The following is a 23,293-nucleotide window of genomic DNA, read 5'->3' on the forward strand; positions in this document are numbered from 1 at the left end:
TGTAAGCGTGCAGGCTGTCTATGCAGAACCAGCAGCTGCTTTTTGTTCATTAGAGGACTGGCTGGCTGCACCTCCCCAGAGCCAGCTTCTCTCTCTGGAGTTTCTCACTTTATTTTAATGTGCTTTTCCCAAAAAACAAAACCACCAGCTCCTTGCTTCAGAGCGCCAGTCGCCCTCGGCAGGTGGATGTTTAAGGATCCTGTGGCACTTTGTCGAAGACAGTTAGGTGTGACACAGTGGCTCAGTGGTGAGCACTGCTGCCTCACAGCACCAGGGACCTGGGTTCGATTCCACCCTCGGGCGACTGTCTGTGTGGAGTTTGCACATCCTCCCCGTGTCTGCGTGGGTTTCATCCAGGTGCTCCAGTCTCCTCCCACAGTCTAAAGATGTGCAGGTCAAGTGGATTGATCATGGGGAATTGTCTGATAGTGCCCAGGGATGTGTAGGCTAGGTGGATTAGCCATGGGAAAGAGGAGGATGGGGAGGAATGGGTCTGGGTGGGATGCTGTTTGGGGTTGGTACAGATCCTGATGCCTGCTTCCACACTGTCGGGGTTCTGTGAAAGCCCCCTGTTTTTCTAGGCCAAGATGGATTCTTCCATCCTCTGCAGCATTGAGCTTTACCTTGAATCTAATCAAGTCCCACACGCTCATACATGACTGTCCCTGGGTCACAAGCCCACTCTCACTGCAGTACAATCCCACACATATGCACAAACCCTCACTCAGATACAGTCCCACACACAATGACCCTCACTGGGGTACTGTCCCATACACACATACCGACTCTCCCGAGAGTACAGCCCCACACTCACACAGACTCTCACTGGGGTACAGTCCCACACACACACTGACTCTCACTGGGGTACGGTCCCACATTCACATTGACCCTCACTGGGGTACAGTCCCACATTCACACTGACCCACATTGGGATACAGTCCCACACACACTGACTCTCACTGAGGTGCTGTCCCACACACACACACACACACACACACACAGAGACTCTCACTGGAGTACAGTTCCACACACACAGTGACTTTCACTGGGGTACAGTCCCACACTCACACTAACTCTCACTGGGGTACAGTCCCACATTGACACTGACTCTCACTGGGGTACAGTCCCACACAAACATTGACTTTCATTGGGGTACAGTCCCACGCAAACACTGACTCTTACTGGGGTACAGTGGCACACTCACACTGACTCTCACTGGGTACAGTCCCACACTCACACTAACTCTCACTGGGGTACAGTCCCACATTCACATTGACTCTCACTGGGGTACAGTCACAAACTCACACTGGCCCACACTGGGATACAGTTCCACACTCACATTGACCCTCACTGGGGTACAGTCCCACACTCACACTGACTCTCATTGGGGTACAGTCCCACACACACTGACTCACTGTGGGGTACAGTCCCACACTCACACTGACCCACACTGGGGTACAGACCCACACTCACACTGACCCTCACTGGGGTACAGTCTCACACTCACTCTGACCCTCACTGGGATACAATCTCATGCACACTGACTCTCATTGGGGTGCAGTTCCACACTTACACTTACTATCACTGGGGTACTGTCCCACACACCCTGTCTCTCACTGGGGTACAGTCCCACACACACACACTGACTCTCACTGGGGTACAGTCTCACGCATACTGACTCTCACTTGGATACAGTCCCGCACACACACCACCTCTCACTGGGGTACAGTCCCAAACACACACAGACTCTTACTGTGGTACAATCCCACACTCTCACTGACTCTCATTGCGGTACAGTCCCATACACACTCTGACCCTTACTGGGGTACAATCCCACACTCACACTGACTGTCACTGGGGTACAGCCTACACACACTGACTCTCAATGGGGTGCTGTCCCACACACACACACACACACACACACACACAGAATCTCACTGGAGTACAGTACCACACTCACACTGACTCTCACTGGGGTACAGTCCCAAACACACGCCGACTCTGACTGTGGTACAGTACCAAACTCACAGTGACTCTCACTGGGGTACAGTCCCACACAAACACTGACCCTCACTGGTATACAGTCCCACACAAACACTGACTCTCACTGGGGTACAGTCCCACAAAAACACTGACTCTCACTGGGGTACAGTCCCACATTCACACTGACTCTCACTGCGGTACAGTCCCACACAAACACTGACTCTCACTGGGGTACAGTCCCACACAAACACTGACCTTCACTGGTGTACAGTCCCACACAAACACTGACTCTCACTGGGGTACACTCGCACACTCACACTGACCCACACGGGGGTACAGTCCCACACTCACACTGACCCACACTGAGGTACAGTCCCACACTCTGACTCTCACTGGGGTACAGTCCCACACTCACACTGACTCTCACTGGGGTACAGTTCCACATACCCTGACTCTCACTGGGGTAGAGTCCCACACACCCTGACTCTCACTGAGGTACAGTCCCACACAAACACTGACTCTCACTGGGGTACAGTCCCACACAAACACTGACCCTCACTGGGTACGGTCCCACACTCATACTGACTCTCACTGGGGTACAGCCCCACATTGACACTGACTCTCACTGGGGTACAGTCCCACACAAACACTGACTCTCACTGGGGTACAGTCCCACACAAACACTGACCCTCACTGGTGTACAGTCCCACACAAACACTAACTCTCACTGGGGTACAGTCCCACACTCATACTGACCCGCAATAGGGGACAGCCCCACACTCACACTGTTCCTTTCTGGCGTACAGTCTCACACTCGCTCTGATCCTCACTGGTATTCAATCGCACGCACACTGACTCTCATTGGGGTGCAGTCCCACACTCACACTGACTATCACTGGGGTATAGTCCCACACACACTGACTCTCACTGGGGTACAGTCCCACACAAACACTGACTCTCACTGGGATACAGTCCCGCACACACACCACCTCTCACTGGGGTACAGTCCCAAACACACACCGACTCTTACTGTGGTACAATCCCACACTCTCACTGACTCTCATTGCGGTGCAGTCCCATACACACACTGACCCTTACTGGGGTACAGTCCCACACTCACACTGACCGTCACTGGGGCACAGTCCCATACACACTGACTGTCAATGGGGTGCTGTCCCCCCGCCTCCACCCCCCACCACCACCCCCCCCCCCCCCCCCCCCGCCCACACACACACACGCAGACTCTCACTGGAGTACAGTTCCACACACAAATTGACTTTCACTGGGGTACAGTCCCAAACACACGCCAACTCTGACTGTGGTACAGTACCAAACTCACAGTGACTCTCACTGGGGTGCAGTCCCAAACAAACACTGACTCTCACTGGGTACAGTCCCACACAAAGTCCCACACAAACACTGACTCACACTGGGTAGAGTCCCACATTCACACTGACTCTCACTGCGGTACAATCCCACACAAACACTGACTCTCACTGGGGTACAGTCCCACATTCACACTGACTCTCACTGGGGTACAGTACCACACAAACACTGACCCTCACTGGTGTACAGTCCGACACAATCACTGACTCTCACTGGTGTACATTCGCACACTCACACTGACCAACACTGGGGTACAGTCCCACTCTCACACTGACCCACACTGAGGTACAGTCCCACACTCTGACTCTCACTGGGGTACAGTCCCACACTCACACTGACTCTCACTGGGGTACAGTTCCACACACCCTGACTCTCACTGGGGTACAGTCCCACACTCATACTGACCCACACTGGGGTACAGTCCCACACTCACACTGACCCTCACTGGGGTACAGTCTCACACTCACTCTGACCCTCACTGGTATACAATCTCACGCACACTGACTATTATTGGGGTGCAGATCCAAAATCACACTGATTATCACTGGGGTACAGTTCCACACACCATGACTCTCACTGGGGTACAGTCCCACACACACACCACCTCTCACTGGGGTACAGTCCCAAACACACACCGACTCTTACTGTGGTACAATCCCACACGCTCACAGACTCTCATTGCGGTACAGTCCCATAAACACACTGACCCTTACTGGGGTACAGTCCCACACTCACACTGACCATCACTGGGGTACAGTTCCACACACACTGACTCTCAATGGGGTGCTGTCCCACACAAACACTGACTCTCACTGGTGTACAGTCCCATATTCACACTGACTCTCACTGGGGTACAGTCCCACACAAACACTGACTCTCACTGGGGTACAGTCGCACACTCACACTGACCCACACTGGGGTACAGTCCCACACTTACACTGACCCACACTGAGGTACAATCCCACACTCTGACTCTCACTAGGGTACAGTCCCACACTCACACTGACTCTCACTGGGGTACAGTCCCACACACCCTGACTCTCACTGGGGTACAGTCCCACACTCATACTGACCCACACTGGGGTACAGTCCCACACTCACACTGACCCTCAGTGGGGTACAGTCTCACACTCACTCTGACCCTCACTGGGATACAATCTCATGCACACTGACTCTCATTGGGGTGCAGTCCCACACTCACACTGACCCACACTGAGGTACAGTCCCACATACCCTGACTCTCAGTGGGGTACAGTCCCACACACCCTGACTCTCACTGGGGTACAGTCCCACACTCACACTGAATCTCACTGGGGTACAGTCCCACATTGACACTGACTCTCACTGGGGTACAGTCCCACACAAACACTGACTCTCATTGGGGTACAGTCCCACGCAAACACTGACTCTTACTGGGGTACAGTGGCACACTCACACTGACTCTCACTGGGTACAGTTCCACACTCACACTAACTCTCACTGGGGTACAGTCCCACATTCACACTGACTTTCACTGGGGTATAGTCCCACACAAACACTGACCCTCACTGGTGTACAGTCCCACACAAACACTGACTCTCACTGGGGTACAGTCACACACACACACTGACCCACACTGGGATACAGTTCCACACTCACATTGACCCTCACTGGGGTACAGTCGCACACTCACACTGATCCACACTGGGGTACAGTCCCACACTCACACTGACCCTCACTGGGGTACAGTCTCACACTCACTCTGACCCTCACTGGGATACAATCTCATGCACACTGACTCTCATTGGGGTGCAGTCCCACACTTACACTGACTATCACTGGGGTACTGTCCCACACACCCTGACTATCAATGGGGTACAGTCCCACACACCCTGACTCTCACTGGGGTACAGTCCCAAACACACACAGACTCTTACTGTGGTACAATCCCACACTCTCACTGACTCTCATTGCGGTACAGTCCCATACACACTCTGACCCTTACTGGGGTACAATCCCACACTCACACTGACTGTCACTGGGGTACAGTCCCACACACACTGACTCTCAATGGGGTGCTGTCCCCCCCCCACACACACACACACACAGAGAATCTCACTGGAGTACAGTACCACACTCACACTGACTCTCACTGGGGTACAGTCTCACGCATACTGACTCTCACTTGGATACAGTCCCGCACACACACCACCTCTCACTGGGGTACAGTCCCAAACACACACTGACCCTTACTGGGGTACAATCCCACACTCACACTGACTGTCACTGGGGTACAGTCCCACACACACTGACTCTCAATGGGGTGCTGTCCCACACACACACACACACACACACACACACACATACACACACACACACACACACAGAGAATCTCACTGGAGTACAGTGCCACACTCACACTGACTCTCACTGGGGTACAGTCCCAAACACATGCCGACTCTGACTGTGGTACAATACCAAACTCACAGTGACTCTCACTGGGGTACAGTCCCACACAAACACTGACTCTCACTGGGGTACAGTCCCACAAAAACACTGACCCTCACTGGGGTACAGTCCCACATTCACACAGACTCTCACTGGGGTACAGTCCCACACAAACACTGACCCTCACTGGGGTACAGTCCCACACAAACACTGACTCTCACTGGGGTACACTCGCACACTCACACTGACCCACACTGGGGTACAGTCCCACACTTACACTGACTCTCACTGGGGTACAGTTCCACATACCCTGACTCTCACTGGGGTAGAGTCCCACACACCCTGACTCTCACTGGGGTACAGTCCCCCACAAACAGTGACTCTCACTGGGGTACAGTCCCACACAAACACTGACCCTCGCTGGGTACAATCCCACACTCACACTGACTCTGACTGGGGTACAGTCCCACATTGACACTGACTCTCACTGGGGTACAGTCCCACACAAACACTGACCCTCACTGGTGTACAGTCCCACACAAACACAAACTCTCACTGGGGTACAGTCCCACACTCATACTGACCCACACTGGGGGACAGTCCCACACTCACACTGTTCCTTACTGGGGTACAGTCTCACACTCGCTCTGATCCTCACTGGTATTCAATCGCACGCACACTGACTCACATTGGGGTGCAGTCCCACACTTACACTGACTATCACTGGGGTACTGTCCCACACACCCTGACTATCAATGGGGTACAGTCCCACACACCCTGACTCTCACTGGGGTACAGTCCCAAACACACACAGACTCTTACTGTGGTACAATCCCACACTCTCACTGACTCTCATTGCGGTACAGTCCCATACACACTCTGACCCTTACTGGGGTACAATCCCACACTCACACTGACTGTCACTGGGGTACAGTCCCACACACACTGACTCTCAATGGGGTGCTGTCCCCCCCCCACACACACACACACACAGAGAATCTCACTGGAGTACAGTACCACACTCACACTGACTCTCACTGGGGTACAGTCTCACGCATACTGACTCTCACTTGGATACAGTCCCGCACACACACCACCTCTCACTGGGGTACAGTCCCAAACACACACTGACCCTTACTGGGGTACAATCCCACACTCACACTGACTGTCACTGGGGTACAGTCCCACACACACTGACTCTCAATGGGGTGCTGTCCCACACACACACACACACACACACACACACATACACACACACACACACACACAGAGAATCTCACTGGAGTACAGTGCCACACTCACACTGACTCTCACTGGGGTACAGTCCCAAACACATGCCGACTCTGACTGTGGTACAATACCAAACTCACAGTGACTCTCACTGGGGTACAGTCCCACACAAACACTGACTCTCACTGGGGTACAGTCCCACAAAAACACTGACCCTCACTGGGGTACAGTCCCACATTCACACAGACTCTCACTGGGGTACAGTCCCACACAAACACTGACCCTCACTGGGGTACAGTCCCACACAAACACTGACTCTCACTGGGGTACACTCGCACACTCACACTGACCCACACTGGGGTACAGTCCCACACTTACACTGACTCTCACTGGGGTACAGTTCCACATACCCTGACTCTCACTGGGGTAGAGTCCCACACACCCTGACTCTCACTGGGGTACAGTCCCCCACAAACAGTGACTCTCACTGGGGTACAGTCCCACACAAACACTGACCCTCGCTGGGTACAATCCCACACTCACACTGACTCTGACTGGGGTACAGTCCCACATTGACACTGACTCTCACTGGGGTACAGTCCCACACAAACACTGACCCTCACTGGTGTACAGTCCCACACAAACACAAACTCTCACTGGGGTACAGTCCCACACTCATACTGACCCACACTGGGGGACAGTCCCACACTCACACTGTTCCTTACTGGGGTACAGTCTCACACTCGCTCTGATCCTCACTGGTATTCAATCGCACGCACACTGACTCACATTGGGGTGCAGTCCCACACTCACACTGACTATCACTGGGGTATAGTCCCACACACCTTGACTCTCACTGGGATACAGTCCCACACACACACTACCTCTCACTGGGATACAGTCACACACTCACACTGACCCACACTGGGATACAGTTCCACACTCACATTGACCCTCACTGGGGTACAGTCCCACACTCACACTGACTCTCATTGTGGTACAGTCCCACACACATTGACTCACTGTGGGGTACAGTCGCACACACACACTGACCCACACTGGGGTACAGTCCCACACTCACACTGACCCTCACTGGGGTACAGTCTCACACTCGCTCTGACCCTCACTGGGATACAATCTCATGCACACTGACTCTCATTGGGGTGCAGTCCCACACGTACACTGACTATTACTGGGGTACTGTCCCACACACCCTGACTCTCACTGGGATAAAGTCCCACAAAAACACTGACTCTCACTGGGGTACAGTCCCACATTCACACTGACTCTCACTGCGGTGCAGTCCCACACAAACACTGACTCTCACTGGGGTACACTCGCACACTCACACTGACCCACACTGGGGTACAGTCCCACACTCACACTGACCCACACTGAGGTACAGTCCCACACTCTGACTCTCACTGGGGTACAGTCCCACACTCACACTGACTCTCACTGGGGTACAGTTCCACAAACCTTGACTCTCACTGGGTTACACTTCCACACACTCTGACTCTCAGCTGGGTACAGTCCCACACAAACACTGACTCTCACTGGGTACAGTCCCACACTTACACTGACTCTCACTGGGGTACAGTCCCACATTCACACTGACTCTCACTGGGGTATAGTCCACACAAACACCAACTCTCACTCGGGTACAGTCCCACACAAACACTGACCCTCACTGGTGTACAGTCCCACACAAACACTGACTCTCACTGGGGTACAGTCCCACACTCATACTGACCCTCACTGGGGTATAGTCTCACACACAATCTGACCCTCACTGGAAGACAATCTCACGCACACTGACTCTCATTGGTGTGCAGTGCCACACTCACACTGACTCTCACTGGGGTACAGTCCCACACTCACACTGACTCTCACTGGGGTACAGTTCCACAAACCTTGACTCTCACTGGGTTACACTTCCACACACTCTGACTCTCAGCTGGGTACAGTCCCACACAAACACTGACTCTCACTGGGTACAGTCCCACACTTACACTGACTCTCACTGGGGTACAGTCCCACATTCACACTGACTCTCACTGGGGTATAGTCTACACAAACACCGACTCTCACTCGGGTACAGTCCCACACAAACACTGACCCTCACTGGTGTACAGTCCCACACAAACACTGACTCTCACTGGGGTAAAGTCCCACACTCATACTGACCCACACTGGCGTACAGTCCCGCACTCACACTGACCCTCACTGGGGTACAGTCTCACACTCACATTGACCATCACTGGTATACAATCTCATGCACACTGATTCTCATTGGGGTGCAGTCCCACACTCACACTGACTATCACTGGGGTACAGTCCCACACACCCTAACTCTCACTGGGGTGCAGTCCCACACACACACTAACTCTCACTGGGGTACAGACTCACGTATACTGACTCTCACTTGGATACAGTCCCACACACACACCACCTCTCACTGGGGTACAGTCCCAAACACACACCGACTCTTACTGTGGTACAATCCCACACTCTCACTGACTCTCATTGTGGTACAGTCCCGTACACACACTGACCCTTACTGGGGTACAGTCCCACACTCACACTGACCATCACTGGGGTACAGTTCCACACTCACATTGACCCTCACTGGGGTACAGTCCCACACTCACACTGACTCTCATTGGGGTACATTCCCAAGCACACTGACTCTCACTGGGGTGCTGTCCCACACACACACACACACACACACACAGACTCTCATTGGAGTACAGTTCCACACACACATTGACTTTCACTGGGGTACAGTCACAAACACACGCCGACTCTGACTGTGGTGCAGTCCCACACTCACACTGACTCTCATTGGGGTAATGTCACAAGCACACTGACTCTCACTTGGATACAGTTCCACACAAACACTGACTCTCACTGGGATACTGTCACACACTCACACTGACCCACACTGAAGTACAGTCCCACACTCACACTGACTCTCACTGGAGTACAGTTCCTTACATCCTGACTCTCACTGGGGTACAGTCGCACTAACCCTGACTCTCACTGGGGTACAGTCCCACACTCATACTGACCCTCACTGGGGTACAATCCCACACACACACTGACTCTCATTGGGGTACACTCCCACACTCACTCTGACCCTCACTGGGTACACTCCCACACTCACACTGACCCTCACTGGTGTACAGTCCCACACTCACACTGACCCTCACTGGGGTACAGTCCCACACTCACACTGACTCTCACTGGGGTACAGTCCCACACTCACACTGACCCTCACTGGGGTACCGTCACACACTCACACTGACTCTCACTGGGGTACAGTCCCACACACACACTGACTCTCACTTGGGTACAGGTCCAACCACACACTGTTCCTCACTGGGGTACAGTCCCACACAAACACTGACCCTCACTGGTGTACAGTCCCACACAAATACTGACTCTCACTGGGGTATAGTCCCACACAAACACTGACCCTCACTGGTGTACAGTCCCACACAAACACTGACTCTCACTGGGTACAGTCCCACACTCACACTGACTATCACTGGGGTACAGTCCCACACAAACACTGACTCTCACTGGGGTACAGTCCCACACTCATATTGACCCTCACTGGGGTACATTCTCACACTCACTCTGACCCTCACTGGTATACAATCTCATGCACACTGACTCTCATTGGTGTGCAGTCCCACACACACACCGACTCTTACTGTGGTAAAATCTCACACTCTCACTGATTCTCATTGCGGTACAGTCCCGTACACACACTGACCCTTACTGGGGTACAGTCCCACACTCACACTGACCGTCACTGGGGTACAGTTCCACACTCACATTGACCCTCACTGGGGTACAGTCCCACACTCAAACTGACTCTCATTGTGTGTGGGCTGTCCCACACACACACACACACACACACACACACACACACACACAGACTCTCACTGGAGTACAGTTCCACACACACATTGACTTTCACTGGGGTACAGTCACAAACACACGCCGACTCTGATTGTGGTACACTGACTCTGACATTCACACTGACCCACACTAGGGTACAGTCCCACACTCACACTGACCCACACTGAGGTACAGTCCCACACTCTGACTCTCACTGGGGTACAGTCCCACACTCACACTGACTCTCACTGGGGTACAGTTCCACATACCCTGACTCTCACTGGGGTAGAGTCCCACACACCCTGACTCTCACTGGGGTACAATCCCACACAAACACTGACTCTCACTGGGGTACACTCCCACACAAACACTGACCCTCACTGGGTACGGTCCCACACTCACACTGACTCTCACTGGGGTACAGTCCCACACAAACACTGACCCTCACTGGGGTACAGTCCCACACTCATACTGACCCTCACTGGGGTACAGTCTCACGCATACTGACTGTCACTTGGATACAGTCCCACACACGCACTAACTCTCATTGGGGTACAGTCCCACGCACACACTGACCCTCAGGTGGGTACAGTCCCACACCCACACTGACCCTCACTGGGATATAGTCCCACACACACTGACTCTCACTGGGGTACTGTCACACACTCATACTGACCCTCACTGGGGTACAGTCCCAGACTCATACTGACCCTCACTGGGGTACAGTCCCACACACATACTGATTCTCACTGGGGTACAGTCCCACACACACACTGACCCTCACTGGGGTACAGTCCCACACACACACTGACTCTCACTGGGGTACATTCTCGCGCATACTGACTCTCACTTGGATACAGTCCCACACACACACTGACCCTCAGTGGGGTACAGTTCCACACTCACACTGACTCTCACTGGGGTATAGTCCCACACACACTGACTCTCACTGGGGTACAGTCCCACACTCACACTGACCCCCACTGAGGTACAGTCCCACACTCACACTGACTCTCACTGGGCTACTGTCACACGCACACTGACTATCACTTGGATACAGTTCCACACACACACTGACACTGACTGGGGTACAGTCACACACTCACACTGATTCTCAAGGGGTACAGTCCCACACACACATTGACTCTCACTGGGGTAGAGTCTCACACACACACACACACACACACAGATTCTCATGGGGTACTGTCCCACACTCACACTGACTCTGTCTGGGGTACAGTCCCACACTCACACTGACCCACACTGGGGTACAGTCCCACACTCACACTGACCCACACTGAAGTACAGTCCCACACTCACACTGACTCTCACTGGGGTACAGTTCCATACATCCTGACTCTCACTGGGGTAGATTCGCACTCACCCTGATTCTCACTGGGTACAGTCCCACACTCACACTGACTCTCACTGGGGTACAGTCCCACACTCACACTGACTCTCACTGGGGTACAGTCCCACACTCACACTGACCCTCACTGGGGTACAGTCCCACACAAATACTGACTCTCACTGGGGTACAGTCCCACACTCATACTGACCCTCACTGGGGTACAGTCCCACACTCACACTGGCCCACACTGGGGTACAGTCCCACACTCATTCTGACCCTCACTGGGGTACAGTCTCACACACAATCTGACCCTCACTGGAAGACAATCTCACGCACACTGACTCTCATTGGTATGCAGTGCCACACTCACACTGACTATCACTGGGGTACAGTCTGACACACCTTGACTCTCACTGGGATACAGTCCCACACACCCTAACTCTCACTGGGGTGCAGTCCCACACACACACCACCTCTCACTGGGGTACAGTCCCAAACACACACCGACTCTTACTGTGGTACAATCCCACACTCTCACTGACTCTCATTGCGGTACAGTCCCGTACACACACTGACCCTTACTGGGGTACAGTCCCACACTCACACTGACCATCACTGGGGTACAGTCCCACACTCACACTGACTCTCATTGGGGTACATTCCCACGCACACTGACTCTCACTGGGGTGCTGTTCCCCCCCCCACCCCCCCCCCCCACACACACACACACACACACAGACTCTCATTGGAGTACAGTTCCACACACACATTGACTTTCACTGGGGTACAGTCACAAACACACGCCGATTCTGACTGTGGTACAGTACCAAACTCACACTGACTCTCACTGGGGTACAGTGCCACACACACACTGACTCTCACTGGGGTACAGTCACACACAAACACTGACTCTTACTGGGTACAGTCCAACACAAACACTGACTCTCACTGGGTACAGTCCCACACTCACACTGACTCTCACTGGGGTACAGTCCCACAATCACACTGACTCTCACTGGGGTACAGTCCCACACAAACACTGAGTCTCACTGGGGTACAGTCCCACACAAACACTGACTCTCACTGGTGTACAGTCCCACACAAACACTGACTCTCACTGGGTACAGTCCCACACTCACACTGACTCTCACTGGGGTACAGTCCCACATTCACACTGACTCTCACTGGGGTACAGTCCCACACAAACACTGAGTCTCACTGGGGTACAGTCCCACACAAACACTGACTCTCACTGGTGTACAGTCCCACACAAACACTGACTCTCACTGGGTACAGTCCCAAACTCACACTGACTCTCACAAGGGTACAGTCCCACATTCACACTGAGTCTCACTGGGGTACAGTCCCACATTCACACTGAGTCTCACTGGGGTACAGTCCCACACAAACACTGACCCTCACTGGGGTACAGTCCCACACTCATACTGACCCTCACTGGGGTACAGTCTCACGCATACTGACTGTCACTTGGATACAGTCCCACACACGCACTAATTCTCATTGGGGTACAGTCCCACGCACACACTGACCCTCAGGTGGGTACAGTCCCACACCCACACTGACCCTCACTGGGATATAGTCCCACACACACTGACTCTCACTGGGGTACTGTCACACACTCATACTGACCCTCACTGGGGTACAGTCCCAGACTCATACTGACCCTCACTGGGGTACAGTCCCACACACATACTGATTCTCACTGGGGTAAAGTCCCACACACACACTGACCCTCACTGGGGTACAGTCCCACACACACACTGACTCTCACTGGGGTACATTCTCGCGCATACTGACTCTCACTTGGATACAGTCCCACACACACACTGACCCTCAGTGGGGTACAGTTCCACACTCACACTGACTCTCACTGGGGTATAGTCCCACACACACTGACTCTCACTGGGGTATAGTCCCACACTCACACTGACCCCCACTGAGGTACAGTCCCACACTCACACTGACTCTCATTGGGGTACTGTCACAAGCACACTGACTCTCACTTGGATACAGTTCCACACAAACACTGACTCTCACTGGGGTACAGTCACACACTCACACTGATTCTCAAGGGGTACAGTCCCACACACACACTGACTATCACTGGGGTACAGTCCCACACAAACACTGACTCTCACTGGGGTACAGTCCCACACTCATATTGACCCTCACTGGGGTACATTCTCACACTCACTCTGACCCTCACTGGTATACAATCTCATGCACACTGACTCTCATTGGTGTGCAGTCCCACACACACACCGACTCTTACTGTGGTAAAATCTCACACTCTCACTGATTCTCATTGCGGTACAGTCCCGTACACACACTGACCCTTACTGGGGTACAGTCCCACACTCACACTGACCGTCACTGGGGTACAGTTCCACACTCACATTGACCCTCACTGGGGTACAGTCCCACACTCAAACTGACTCTCATTGTGTGTGGGCTGTCCCCCACACACACACACACACACACACACACACACACACACACAGACTCTCACTGGAGTACAGTTCCACACACACATTGACTTTCACTGGGGTACAGTCACAAACACACGCCGACTCTGATTGTGGTACACTGACTCTGACATTCACACTGACCCACACTAGGGTACAGTCCCACACTCACACTGACCCACACTGAGGTACAGTCCCACACTCTGACTCTCACTGGGGTACAGTCCCACACTCACACTGACTCTCACTGGGGTACAGTTCCACATACCCTGACTCTCACTGGGGTAGAGTCCCACACACCCTGACTCTCACTGGGGTACAATCCCACACAAACACTGACTCTCACTGGGGTACACTCCCACACAAACACTGACCCTCACTGGGTACGGTCCCACACTCACACTGACTCTCACTGGGGTACAGTCCCACACAAACACTGACCCTCACTGGGGTACAGTCCCACACTCATACTGACCCTCACTGGGGTACAGTCTCACGCATACTGACTGTCACTTGGATACAGTCCCACACACGCACTAACTCTCATTGGGGTACAGTCCCACGCACACACTGACCCTCAGGTGGGTACAGTCCCACACCCACACTGACCCTCACTGGGATATAGTCCCACACACACTGACTCTCACTGGGGTACTGTCACACACTCATACTGACCCTCACTGGGGTACAGTCCCAGACTCATACTGACCCTCACTGGGGTACAGTCCCACACACATACTGATTCTCACTGGGGTACAGTCCCACACACACACTGACCCTCACTGGGGTACAGTCCCACACACACACTGACTCTCACTGGGGTACATTCTCGCGCATACTGACTCTCACTTGGATACAGTCCCACACACACACTGACCCTCAGTGGGGTACAGTTCCACACTCACACTGACTCTCACTGGGGTATAGTCCCACACACACTGACTCTCACTGGGGTACAGTCCCACACTCACACTGACCCCCACTGAGGTACAGTCCCACACTCACACTGACTCTCACTGGGCTACTGTCACACGCACACTGACTATCACTTGGATACAGTTCCACACACACACTGACACTGACTGGGGTACAGTCACACACTCACACTGATTCTCAAGGGGTACAGTCCCACACACACATTGACTCTCACTGGGGTAGAGTCTCACACACACACACACACACACACAGATTCTCATGGGGTACTGTCCCACACTCACACTGACTCTGTCTGGGGTACAGTCCCACACTCACACTGACCCACACTGGGGTACAGTCCCACACTCACACTGACCCACACTGAAGTACAGTCCCACACTCACACTGACTCTCACTGGGGTACAGTTCCATACATCCTGACTCTCACTGGGGTAGATTCGCACTCACCCTGATTCTCACTGGGTACAGTCCCACACTCACACTGACTCTCACTGGGGTACAGTCCCACACTCACACTGACTCTCACTGGGGTACAGTCCCACACTCACACTGACCCTCACTGGGGTACAGTCCCACACAAATACTGACTCTCACTGGGGTACAGTCCCACACTCATACTGACCCTCACTGGGGTACAGTCCCACACTCACACTGGCCCACACTGGGGTACAGTCCCACACTCATTCTGACCCTCACTGGGGTACAGTCTCACACACAATCTGACCCTCACTGGAAGACAATCTCACGCACACTGACTCTCATTGGTATGCAGTGCCACACTCACACTGACTATCACTGGGGTACAGTCTGACACACCTTGACTCTCACTGGGATACAGTCCCACACACCCTAACTCTCACTGGGGTGCAGTCCCACACACACACCACCTCTCACTGGGGTACAGTCCCAAACACACACCGACTCTTACTGTGGTACAATCCCACACTCTCACTGACTCTCATTGCGGTACAGTCCCGTACACACACTGACCCTTACTGGGGTACAGTCCCACACTCACACTGACCATCACTGGGGTACAGTCCCACACTCACACTGACTCTCATTGGGGTACATTCCCACGCACACTGACTCTCACTGGGGTGCTGTTCCCCCCCCCACCCCCCCCCCCCACACACACACACACAGACTCTCATTGGAGTACAGTTCCACACACACATTGACTTTCACTGGGGTACAGTCACAAACACACGCCGATTCTGACTGTGGTACAGTACCAAACTCACACTGACTCTCACTGGGGTACAGTGCCACACACACACTGACTCTCACTGGGGTACAGTCACACACAAACACTGACTCTTACTGGGTACAGTCCAACACAAACACTGACTCTCACTGGGTACAGTCCCACACTCACACTGACTCTCACTGGGGTACAGTCCCACAATCACACTGACTCTCACTGGGGTACAGTCCCACACAAACACTGAGTCTCACTGGGGTACAGTCCCACACAAACACTGACTCTCACTGGTGTACAGTCCCACACAAACACTGACTCTCACTGGGTACAGTCCCACACTCACACTGACTCTCACTGGGGTACAGTCCCACATTCACACTGACTCTCACTGGGGTACAGTCCCACACAAACACTGAGTCTCACTGGGGTACAGTCCCACACAAACACTGACTCTCACTGGTGTACAGTCCCACACAAACACTGACTCTCACTGGGTACAGTCCCAAACTCACACTGACTCTCACAAGGGTACAGTCCCACATTCACACTGAGTCTCACTGGGGTACAGTCCCACATTCACACTGAGTCTCACTGGGGTACAGTCCCACACAAACACTGACCCTCACTGGGGTACAGTCCCACACTCATACTGACCCTCACTGGGGTACAGTCTCACGCATACTGACTGTCACTTGGATACAGTCCCACACACGCACTAATTCTCATTGGGGTACAGTCCCACGCACACACTGACCCTCAGGTGGGTACAGTCCCACACCCACACTGACCCTCACTGGGATATAGTCCCACACACACTGACTCTCACTGGGGTACTGTCACACACTCATACTGACCCTCACTGGGGTACAGTCCCAGACTCATACTGACCCTCACTGGGGTACAGTCCCACACACATACTGATTCTCACTGGGGTAAAGTCCCACACACACACTGACCCTCACTGGGGTACAGTCCCACACACACACTGACTCTCACTGGGGTACATTCTCGCGCATACTGACTCTCACTTGGATACAGTCCCACACACACACTGACCCTCAGTGGGGTACAGTTCCACACTCACACTGACTCTCACTGGGGTATAGTCCCACACACACTGACTCTCACTGGGGTATAGTCCCACACTCACACTGACCCCCACTGAGGTACAGTCCCACACTCACACTGACTCTCATTGGGGTACTGTCACAAGCACACTGACTCTCACTTGGATACAGTTCCACACAAACACTGACTCTCACTGGGGTACAGTCACACACTCATACTGATTCTCAAGGGGTACAGTCCCACACACACATTGACTCTCACTGGGGTAGAGTCTCACACACACACACAGACACACACACAGATTCTCATGGGGTACTGTCCCACACTCACACTGACTCTCACTGGGGTACAGTTCCATACATCCTGACTCTCGCTGGGGTAGAGTCGCACTCACCCTGACTCTCACTGGGGTACAGTCCCACACTCATACTGACCCTCACTGGGGTACAGTCCCACACACACACTGACTCTCATTGGGGTACAGTCACACACTCACACTGATTCTCAAGGGGTACAGTCCCACACACACATTGACTCTCACTGGGGTAGAGTCTCACACACACACACAGACACACACACAGATTCTCATGGGGTACTGTCCCACACTCACACTGACTCTGTCTGGGGTACAGTCCCACAGTCACACTGATCCCCACTGAGGTATAGTCCCACACTCACACTAACTCTCATTGGGGTACTGTCACAAGCACACTGACTCTCACTTGGATACAGTTCCACACAAACACTGACTCTCACTGGGATACTGTCACACACTCACACTGACCCACACTGAAGTACAGTCCCACACTCACACTGACTCTCACTGGGGTACAGTTCCATACATCCTGACTCTCGCTGGGGTAGAGTCGCACTCACCCTGACTCTCACTGGGGTACAGTCCCACACTCATACTGACCCTCACTGGGGTACAGTCCCACACACACACTGACTCTCATTGGGGTACACTCCCACACTCACTCTGACCCTCACTGGGTACACTCCCACACTCACACTGACCCTCACTGGGGTACAGTCCCACACTCACACGGACTCTCACTGGGGTACAGTCCCACACTCACCCTGACTCTCACTGGGGTACAGTCCCACACTCATACTGACCCTCACTGGGGTACAGTCCCACACACACACTGACTCTCACTGGGTACACTCCCACACTCACACTGACCCTCACTGGTGTACAGTCCCACACTCACACTGACCCTCACTGGGGTACAGTCCCACACTCACACGGACTCTCACTGGGGTACAGTCCCACACTCACACTGACTCTCACTGGGGTACAGTCCCACACTCACACTGACCCTCACTGGTGTACAGTCCCACACACACACTGACTCTCACTTGGGTACAGGTCCAACCACACACTGTTGCTCACTGGGGTACAGTCCCACACAAACACTGACCCTCACTGGGGTACAGTCCCACACAAACACTGACCCTCACTGGGGTACAGTCCCACACTCACACTGACTCTCACTGGGGTACAGTCCCACATTCACACTGACTCTCACTGGGGTACAGTCCCACACTCACACTGACCCTCACTGGTGTACAGTCCCACACAAACACTGACCCTCACTGGGGTACAGTCCCATACACACCGCCTCTTACTGGGGTACAGTGCCACACACCCTGACTCTCACCAGGGTACAGTCCCACACTCACACTGACCCTCACTGGCGTGCAGTCTCACGCACACGGACTCTCACCAGGATGCAGTCCCACACACACACTGACTGTCACTGCAGTACAGTCACACACACATACACACACTGACCCTTCCTGGTATGGTTAGTATGGTTCCACATTACAATCAACCAATTTTAAAAGTGGGGATGGACTCTGTGTTTGATTCTGGTCCCAATGTTGGGGTCAAAGCAGGTGTCAGTACCCTGTCCTGCTGTGGGAGCGCTGGCTGGAATGTGGGTTAATAAAGTCCCCGTTCATGTGTCAGTCCTGCATCGCCCCTCCTCACAGGGAATGGAGGGACAGCAACCCTGCCATTGAGGGTGCTGGGTCGCACCAATGTTGAGTCCTTTGATATAAAAATTTGCCACAGCTGCTGGATCAGAACCTGGAAACATGGGTCTCCACAAGTGCACAGCCTGGACTGGAGCTGGGATCAGGGGAGTTGGGGTAAGACCCTTACTGTCAGCCTGGGGAACTGCAACACTGTCCACATCGCAGCCTCCTCACTCCTCTCCCAAACCCCCACAGGAACCTCCACAATTCCACACCCTCTGCCATCACTGGCCTGTTCTTAAATCAAGCTATCCGTAGCATGCAGATGGGTTGTCCTGGAACAGGGGAGGATACAGTCAGCTACATGATAGGGACAGAGAGTCCCTGGCAATCCAAGGCATACTCTGCCTTCCACATCCTGGAGTAAAGCCATCAGTGAGTGTCAGGGCCCAGCTTACTGTGTAACAGATGGACGGATGTGGGCCAAGGGCAGGCAAAAGAGATTAGTCTAATCTAGCGTCATGTTCAGCACAACATTGTGGGCCGAAGGGCCTGTTCCTGTGCTGTACTGTTGTAGGTGGTGCCCAGTCTGTCAGCTGTATGCCCAGTGATTGATTCAAACAGTGTGCCCCTTGGTGCATAATCACCTAAGTACAGCCCACACTCAGACGTCCTGCACTTGTAGAACACAAAGGGAAACATCAGTTGTTCAGCGTGATTTGGCAGAACTTGCTCAATAACCCCAAGTCTGCTGATTGCTACATGAACAATCTACTGAAGGCAATCCATTGAGCTTGTAATGTGGCTCAGTAACACTTTTTCAAAAAAATCTTTCACTCGATGAGTGTGTCGCTGGAGAGACCAGCATTTTTCCTGCCCCTAATTGTTAAGAGTCAACCACATTGCTGTGGGTCTGGAGTCACATGTAGGTCAGAGCAGGTAAGGACGGCAGTTTCCTTCCCTAAGGGGCATTAGTGAACCAGGTGGGGTTTTCCCCTTCCCTATCAATTGACCAATGGTTTCACAGTCATCATTAGACTCTTACTTCTCCAGAAGATAGGATAGTGAAGAAGGCATTTGGTATGCTTTCCTTTATTGGTCAGAGTATTGAGTACAGGAGTTGGGAGGTCATGTTGCAGCTGTACAGGACATTGGTTAGGCCACTGTTGGAATATTGCGTGCAATTCTGGTCTCCTTCCTATCGGAAGGATGTTGTGAAACTTGAAAGGGTTCAGAAAAGATTTACAAGGACGTTGCCAGGGTTGGAGGATCTGAGCTACAGGGAGAGGCTGAACAGGCTGGGGCTCTTTTCCCTGGAGTGTCGGAGGCTGAGGGGTGACCTTATAGAGGTTTACAAAATTATGAGGGGCATGGAGAGGGTAAATAGACAAAGTCTTTTCCCTGGGTTCGAGGAGTCCAGAACTAGAGGGCATAGGTTTAGGGTGAGAGGGGAAAGATATAAAAGAGACCTAAGGGGCAACTTTTTCACACAGAGGGTGGTATGTGTGTGGAATGAGCTGCCAGAGGATGTGGTGGAGGCTGGTATAATTGCAACATTTAAGAGGCATCTGGATGGGTATATGAATAGGAAGGGTTTGGAGGGATATGGGCCGGGTGCTGGCAGGTGGGACTAGATTGGGTTGAGATATCTGGTCGGCGTGGACAGGTTGGACCGAAGGGTCTGTTTCCATGCTGTACATCTCTATGACTCTAAGCTGCTGAATCCAAATTCCACCATCTGGTGGGACTTGAATCCACTTTCCCAGAGCATTACCTGGGGCTCTGGGTTAACAGGCAAGTGGTAGATCATTGCCTGATAGAAGTGAACCATATCCATCGGCAGGTCTATGTATAAGGAGCCTGGTTAAGCCTTGTACTTCTTTAAACATTACCCCAGAGCTTGGAGACCCCAGCGTTCTCTGTCGATTTCTCCCCGGCAACACCTTGACCAATCAGAGTCAACTTGCAAATAGCGGAAATGGTTGTGATTGTTTGAAATTCCTGTCCTGGATGGTCAACAACGCATCTCTCCTGTCAGCCAGCTTCATGTTCTGAATATTGGCAAGTACGGCAGGTTCAGGCACAGCTGTGATGCCTCCCACAGTGGAAGTGCCAACCAATACTCAGTGTCTGAGCTCACACATGTCGTGAGATGACTGAAGGAGGTGGAGGGTGTGTGTCCAGGTGGAACTGTACCCCAGACAGAGTCAACAGAGGGGAATGAATTACAAATTTTCTTTTTTAAAATGCGGAGTTGCTTGATGTCTTTTTTATTCTGTATTTACAGGGTGAGACAGCTGCAGGCCTCTCTCCTTGGGATGTGCTTAGCTCAGGAACTGTAAATGCAGCTGCTTGGCACTGCCACTTGTTCATATCTCCAATAACTAAACCTTGCCTGTAAAACCTAGACAAAGGAATGCACAATTCACAAAGTGGCCCGCATTTCTCGAGCGATTTCTTTTAAACGCTGTAATTAAACCTCATTTCTGAATTTAAAAAAAGATTTGGAGACAGCAGGAACTATCCGATGTCTTGCTCCACAGACAGTGCTCTGGGCAGAACTCCCTCCTGAAACCTGACTCAATCAACATGTGTGATAACACAGCCAGATACTGCCATCTGCTGGGGGTCTCCACACATTACATGCTCATTCGCATTTTAAGACACAGGGTTTCAAAGTTGGGGGAGCTCGGAGATCTGATTTAGATTAGATTTTTTTTAGATTAGATTCCCTACAGTGTGGAAACAGGCCCTTTGGCACAACAAGTCCACACCAACCCTCCCGAAGAGCAACCCACCCAGACACATTCCCCTACCTTTACCCCTGACTAATGCAATTTAACTTGGCCAATTCACCTAACCTGCACATCTTTGGACTGTGGGAGGAAACAGGAGCACCCGGAGGAAACCCACACAGACACGGGGAGGATGAGCAAACTGCACACAGACAGTCAGCCGAGTCCCTGAAATCAAACCCGGGTCTCTGGCGCTGTGAGGCAGCAATGCTAACCACTGAGCCATCATGCTACTTATCAGGTTTGTCTAATTTTTGGCATTTGTTTTACCTTCCCTCGCTGTCGTGCCATCTTGCAAGTTGGTGTTTTCCACTGTACTGGCCAACTCTGCATACACAGCTCCTTATTACGTTCCCTCTACATTTATGACTGTGGCCAGATTTCGTCCGAATTCCATCTACACATTCACTGAAGACAGCACTTTTGCAGGCCTGATCTCAAACAATGATGAGACAGAATACAGGAAAGAGATAAAACGCTTGGTGGCCTAATGCAAAGATAACAATCTCTCCCACAACATCAGCAAGACTACCCA

The sequence above is a fragment of the Chiloscyllium punctatum genome, chromosome 17 (genome assembly GCF_047496795.1).
Source record: "Chiloscyllium punctatum isolate Juve2018m chromosome 17, sChiPun1.3, whole genome shotgun sequence".
Taxonomy (NCBI): domain Eukaryota; kingdom Metazoa; phylum Chordata; class Chondrichthyes; order Orectolobiformes; family Hemiscylliidae; genus Chiloscyllium; species Chiloscyllium punctatum.